Genomic DNA, 8,271 nt, shown 5'->3' on the forward strand with positions numbered 1-8,271 from the left:
TTGTAAATGATTCTGAACCTGAATTTTACTTTCTCCTTGTATACAAATTATCACAGGACCAAATAGAATTTTTTTGGTGCCATCCATGGGTGGATTTAATAATAATCCATCAGCATATGCATTTATGTCCACACATAAAAACTATTAGTCCATGCAGAATTCAAGATAAGTAGAAATGGAAATTGTTTGACTCTAGACGACATAAGAATTCGACAAAACCGAACTATCCTAAAGCTATTAGAAATACGGCTCAAAAGGCTAAATTATTTGGAAATAACAATGGTGCAGTGAACCCAGAGGACACTGAAATGACATATTTTGACCACGACTACACCTTTAATCCGAATTTGTCTGAATTTTCAGAAATGGTAGTTATCTATATTTCTGTATATGTGGCCAGCAAATTAAATAATATTATACTTTGTTAAATACGTTCTGCCTTAAGCAGTGTGATTAAAGAAAATGCTTTGTTTTATCCTCCATCTTATTCTAATGCGCATTTATTATCAGTAAAAGACAGAGGAGGCTTGTATAGGGCATCATCAGATGTAATAAGTATATGCATTTACACCGAAGATTTTCCGGCAATATTTAGAAATTATTGGTGTTTCCGAAATTGGTAAAGACAATAATTCTGTAGGGGTTTTGCTAACATACAAAATGTACAATGTGAAACGCAGTATGCAACTTGCTATCGATATCGCCGGACGTCTACATCGAGCGCAATAAATATGCTCATAAGTGAGTTTTAGTACTCTTATTCACCTAAAATATATTAAAAATTATAATTAAAGTGTTCAACATGTGCACCAATAAGAATGTTTACGAACTGCAGGCGGAGATAAACGGCGATAAAGATAGTATAATAGAATCTTCAATGTATGGGAATACAAATGTATGTTTACGATAAGCATTTTGCTGTAACGTATAGAAGTTCAGCTAAATTAGTAAGGGAAATTAGGGCACTGGCTTTAATTCTCCAACCGCCAAATATACTGACCCAAAACTGCTCATAGGCAACGACTGATTGCAGATGACAATTGAAAAAAAAACGTATAGAAATTAGAAGCCAAAGTGACAGGGTAATCTATTCCTTTAATCCAAGCATCACTACATTTGTCGAAACCAAAATTGGCACCTGCGAAATGGCAGGTTATGACAAATAGTCCAAGATCCCAGAGCGATAAGACATAACTTATTTTCTAAAAGATGAAACTTTAAGTTCTCAGTAGTGTCTCATGTACTTTGTATACCTGCGTGTTTGTGAAGTTTGCCCAGTGACACCTGGGCAGGTACCAGGTGAGAAAGGTGACTAAAAATAAGAGTTACTTTACTTAAATTTAGATGGCTGATTTTTAGATATATTTTATAGAATATCATTCTCAAATGGTATCGCAAGTATCAGACACTTTTCATGGACCAAAACTTTTGTCAGACGCTTTAAAGCTCCACCAAAAATAACCAACTAAACTTTACTTATTGTTTAATGTCTGATTTTTTAATATGTTATCAACATAACTATTACAAAATTATATTTAATCAGTCAGACAAATTGGAATGACCAAAAATGCACTTAACACAAAAAATATTCGGCCGTGAGTACGAACGAGTCAGATTGATATAATTTCTCGTAAATGTTAAGAATGGTTATAATTCCAACGGAATATCATTGCTATGGCATAAAGCTACGTAAAAATTAATAAATGCCATTTTTAGACGCCTCCAATACGTTTCTAATTTAATAGTGACGCCATTACAAGTTTGTCTCTTGAGAATAACTGTCAGTGTCATAGGAATCATCATTCGCCGCGCCGGGTATAATGTATACTATACATTGCGCGCACATACACAGTAGACTGAAACAGAATGTGAGTTGGAAGAAGGAGAACCGGGTAGTAACCCGGACGTCTTACTCGCTCTGAAACGCATGCATAATGCTCTCGCGTTCGTACTCACGGCCGAATATTTTTTGTGTTTAGTGGATTTTTGGTCATTCCAATTTGTCTGACTGATTAAATATAATTTTGTAATAGTTATGTTGGTAACATATTAAAAAATCAGACATTAAAAAATAAGTAAAGTTTAGTTGGTTATTTTTGGTGGAGCTTTAAAGCGTCTGACAAAAGTTTTGGTCCATGAAAAGTGTCTGATACTTGCGATACCATTTGAGAATGATATTCTATAAAATATATCTAAAAATCAGCCATCTAAATTTAAGTAAAGTAACTCTTATTTTTAGTCACCTTTCTCACCTGGTACCTGCCCAGGTGTCACTGGGCAAACTTCACAAACACGCAGGTATACAAAGTACATGAGACACTACTGAGAACTTAAAGTTTCATCTTTTAGAAAATAAGTTATGTCTTATCACTCTGGGATCTTACTCTAAAAGGAATTAGTAGTACGAAACCAAACAAATGTCAAGGCACTCGAAGATAAAAAATTTAATGACATTTCTCTGTAAATTTTCATCTATGTAGTCTTTCATTTTTAAAATGCATCAGTTAAATTTGTCACGGGGGGCGCATAATGAGGAAGTGTGTCTTAGGCGGTAGCGCAGAAATTATTTAGGCAGAATTTAAAAATTTTCTTGAAATTCCAGATATAGTATTTACGAAAAGGTAGCGAAATTAAATAGTTACCCTTAAAAAGCTATGTGATGATTTGCGCATACATTCCGCATTACGAAAGAGTAAAATGATTCTTTTGGAAGAAAAGGTAAATAAATTCAACTTATATTTCAAGATATGCTGAAAGATTTTATACGATACATTGGAAGCATACGATAATCATTGTTAACATTTCTGTTACTTTGAAGGTCCTTTGTTGGCTAAATTTCTTAGCAACGGGATCCTACCAGGATAAAGTGGGTGTTACCCAATTTTTGCCACAGCGAACAGCAAGTCGTTGTATACGGCAAGTTATAGAGGCACTCAATTGTCTATGTTGAGGAATATTGAATTTCCTCGAACACCAAAAGATAATAATATGTACATAGCACAGAAAATTGTGTAATGAATAATCATTTATATCTTTTGATAAAGTCAAATATGAATATTACAAGTGACTAGTGTTGCCGCTCGATAGTCCACTATCGATAGTCTATCGATTAACTATCGATAGTTGGGGAAAAGCAATAGTATCGATAGCACTATCGATACTATCGATAGTGTCGATACTATCGATAGTATCGATAGTCCTATAAGCGTAAATACTATCGACACATAGCAATACCATCGATAGTATCGATACTATCGAAGCTCAATATCGAACGAACTATCGATACTATCGATAGTGTCGATACTATCGATAGTGTCGATACTATCGAAGCTCAATATCGAACGAACTATCGATACTATCGATATTGTCGATACTATCGATAATATCGTCCCATCGATAGTGACCTTTTTCTCGATAGTATTGCTTTATCAATAATATTATAGTGGATGACAGAGAACTAGATGTTTGGTTATAATACTTTTCAAGTTATCTATTGGCGCTTTGTACAATCCATTTTTTTTAGTTCGTTAATTCGTAATCCAATAAGCCCATTGACTGACCCATTATACCAAGAAATCGTGAACAATACTATTGAACAATTTACTACTATAGATAGCTCAAAACTATCGATAGTATCAGTACTATCGATAGTATCGATTGTAGTTGCAATATTCAGTAGCAATAGTATCGATACTATCGACAGTATCGATAGTATAGCAACTATTGGCAATCAATACTATCGATTTTATCGATACTATTGCAGTTCATCAATAGTATTCCATGATTAACGCTATCGATAGTATCGATAGTATCGATAATATCGATACTATCGATAGTGCTATCGATATTCTGACTTATTTTCAAGGTCAACTATCGATAGTCAAACTATCGATAGTTCGGCAACACTACAAGTGACTTAGATTGTAGTAAACAGAGTTCAAAAAGCAAAAAGTGACAGTTTTATCGGACATAAAAATACCGCAGAAAATCAGGCATATTTCAACTTGCGCAAATATTCGCACTTGCACTTGAAGAAATAAAGACCGATCATATTGTTAATGTACTTAACATAAATAGATGAAGGTGCTTCCACAAAGAATCACACACTTCTTCCACTATATTGGACACAGTAGATTCTCCATATAAATAGCCCACATTTTCAAATTGCGTTCAGTTCGAGCAAGTCCTTATTACAGACCAGTAGTGAATAAGTACTAATAGTGATTAGGTATAAATTATTGTAATAGTGTAAAAAGGGAAAATATATGTATGTATGTCGAAGGAAGGGTTTTTATTTTGACCACGAACCCCAAAAAATTATACAGTCCACAACAATAATAATCTACAAGATGATCCTGCTGTTGAAAACTGCATATCAGAAGATAAAAAGAATGATGTAAGAAAATTACTTCAATTTTGTGAATAATGGATAGATTGTAACGACTTTGAAAATCAGGATCCTATGCTGTGAAACAGTAAGAATTCAGAAGCAGTTAATACACCCATGATAACTGCATCGGAAAAAGATGATATTATGGTTGAGAAATGCATAGACAGCAATGACTATAAAATTCAAAATCCAGCTGAAAACTGCATATCAGAAGATAAAAAGAATGATGTAAGAAAATTACTTCAATTTTGTGATTTATCAGTGGCTACTAAAGCACTCGGAAATTGTACAACTGTTGTGTCAGATGAAGAAATTATTTATGGAAATGACGATGAAGAGTATTTATATGAGCCATAAATTTTATAATATGCCAAATTGTATTTTTTTTTTTCATTTCTTTAGTTCTGTAGTGTTACACTGATTGTTTGACTTCATCACTTTCATTAGTGAATTGTGCTTCTTTATATTAAAATGTATAAAATGACACTTTTCTGATTTTATTTGAACTGAACCTACCACACTGGCGACTGGCACAATAGTATTACGATTTTGCTATGTGATTTTATTTCAAAATGTACTTAGTTAAGACTTAGTAGAAAATGCCTAATGACTTAGTGCATTTTGGTAATACATGGCAATAAATAAAACTTTTTTTTATCTTAAATGTAACAAATTTATAGTTATATCTCTAAAAACACATTATGTCGTTATTTATTTGAAACATAAAATTACAATGCATTATCTGAGAGAATACAATTCAGTTTTTTTTTTAGTCTCCAATAATTGCATCATGACAAATTAGCACATTTTGGAATATCACTCCATTTCTCAAATTATATGTTGTTGGCCTGTACTGTACTTCTGTACAGTACAGGCCAACTTCTGTACTGTACAGGCCAACTTCTGTACTGTACAGAAGTACAGCACTTTTACGAAGACTAAACATACACATGGACAGTTTATATTCAGAAGTTATTATTTTAAAAGAACTCCAAGGCGAATTGTTGAATAACACAGATTTTATGCAAAAGTCCACTGCAGAAAAATGGCAATTTATTTTAAAAAAATGTCCTGACGAATTTGTTTGTTAAAAAAAATGATTAGCTATATACTCTCTGTTCCCGCCACTTCAGCATTTACTGAAAGTCTTTTCGGTCATGAATGTGAAGTGGCGGGGAGAGAGAAACCGAGCTTCATTAAAATTAATTAAAAATGAGCTCTTGATATAGATTTGGAATGTTTGGATTCATATTATAATTCATTTAAAAATAATGAAAAATTGTTAGGTACTGCAAAAAATACAAAAAAATACATTTTTTAAAATATTAAATAAATGATACTCTTTTTCGTAAGTCCGTACTCTTACCTCCTTTGAAATCAGATATACTCTATTTCTTCTAATAAAAGTTGGCAACCCTACCTGTACAATGTACATATTACCGACCACCCTGTAAAATATCAATATAACAGACAGACAACGGCCTCATACCTATGTGAGACCGGATTTTCAAGTACGCTTCACATTAAATCGAAACACCGTAATAATTTGGACGAAAATGTTTATCAAACATCAACTAAAATTACATTTTCGTTAACCTAATTTAAAGTAAAATGGCAAAACTATTGTATAGGACCTAGAGATATATTATATACTAGAGTATTTCAAGTACTTTCCCTCCAGGGCCCATCGAAAATTTCCACACTGTGTCAACATTGTCGTGCATTTCCAAAATCACAATAACTCGACGCCACTATAATAATTTCTTCTTCTTCTTCTTCTTTTTTGTCTATGGCACTATAATAATTTAAAAAACGACGTAACTTGACAAATGACAACGTCAAGTTGACAGGACGCCATCTTGGAAGCTCATTCCGTTACACTTGTTACTTGAGTGTGCTCTGTTTTCTTTACTGCTGTAATTTATTGTGAAAATACGACGACGAACTTGGCTATCATCTTTTATTATTAATTTTAAAACTTCTTACAGACCTTTGCATGTATTTTGGACCCCAGATTTACAACTAACCTACTGTATTTTGATTAATTTTCATTACCGATTGACTGTGATTTTTAAGACTGATCCACTATGGAATTTCAAGACCAACAACCATCGACCAGTGCTGAATCCCGTCCTGGTGGTTCCAACGAAGAGGTACAATCAAGGGAAGTAGCCCGAATGTGGAATCTACCGAAACTTGTTAGAGAGCTGGGTACGCGGGAACAATGCGTAGCATTCGCTGAAGACCACCGCCTGATTAAAAAAGAAAAAATCTGCACTTACCATCGTGTACCAATGAGAATATATTATTCAAATAATAACACTGTCGGCGCATTTGCGTGTTATAAAGGTAAGTGCAAGGGAAAGAATCGCGTAGCCCGGTCTATCGGGACCTTTTTCGAAAACGCGAAAATCTGCTTGCCCACCATCTTCTATTTAGTTTACTGTTATGCGCACAAATGGCCGATGGATAAGGTTATATGGGAGGATGGTACACGGATGGATGGACAATGTTTAACTCCAGTTACTATTACTAACTGGTACGGGTATTGTCAAGAAGCGGTGGAGAAATACCAGTCAGCAGAACGAGAAGACCAGGAGGTAGCAGGAAATAATAAAAAAGATCCGTTTTTGGAAGTAATTAAGGCTATAAAATATACATATAATACTTAAAATGTTTTTGAACTTATTTTTAACATGCTTTTATTTCCTTCACCTGAATGTTTGTAGGTAACCGACTCGACTGGATTTTGATGGACGCAACAATAGGGATGCAAAACGAAGAACCTTTTATACACAGAATATCTTGAAAACTTTAAAAATATTATTTCTTAATCTGACTTGATGCAATATTATTATGTCAGAAATGGTAAACCATGCTTTTTCAACGATTATCGCTTATAATTTGAACACCACCTCAATTCACTCCAATACCTATATTAGTTTATTACATGACTTTATAAGTTTAAAATTTCATGCTAATACTTCTAAAATGTTATAATTCCAAAAAATATATTCATTTGTTAGACAAGTACTGTCATATTACTTACCAATATTAGTGAATAAGAAATTTACAATGTGCAATACACATCTGTATTTCTTCAAGGTGCAGTGGTATTTTTAAGAGCAAACACAATTATGTGATGATAAACGAACAACCCAAACTGAGAACTTCAAAGAAATACAATTGGGAGAATTCTTCGAAATCTCAATAATGGACACAGCATGACAAACGAGAGAATTATAGACAAAATTAATCCATACTACCGGCAGACATATTATTATTACTTACGTCGAATTTTATCAGGATACTTATTTTTATAAGTAAAACACAAAAAAGGTAAAACCTTGGTAAAACAGTTTGACGTTATTGAAATATCTACAGAAGAATTTGAATTCGAATGGATTATTGGAGCTTTTTAAATTCGGAATGCAGAAAATTGAAAAACAACAAAACTGTCACAGAGTATGTGCTTTGTGCTGACCACAGATTAGTAATGCATTATGCATAGACAATACACTGGTTGGTTCTCGAATGAAGGAAAATATAAATCAGCAAGACAATAATTTGAATTTGAATAGCTGAATTTGAATTTGAAATTGAATTTGAATGGCACTCATTACACCTTCATTACACCATCATTTATTGGTATAGCCGTTGTATAGCCACGTTACATACTTCAATATTTACATACGAACAAAAATGTATATCATAGAAACGTGAACTATCTATAATAAGTTATTTACTGAAGTTAAAATGTAAAATTCTCTGTTGTTTCTTTGAAATTATTATCGACAAATTGAATACAATATGTTGATTTTTTCAGCTTTTAAATGGGAGAGGTCAGTTAACAAAACATATCAAGCCAGTTTATGGATTCA

This window comes from Colias eurytheme, chromosome 31 (assembly GCF_061535395.1).
Source record: "Colias eurytheme isolate Ceu_HAF_F1 chromosome 31, ilColEury1 Martin Lab GWU primary, whole genome shotgun sequence".
NCBI lineage: Eukaryota > Metazoa > Arthropoda > Insecta > Lepidoptera > Pieridae > Colias > Colias eurytheme.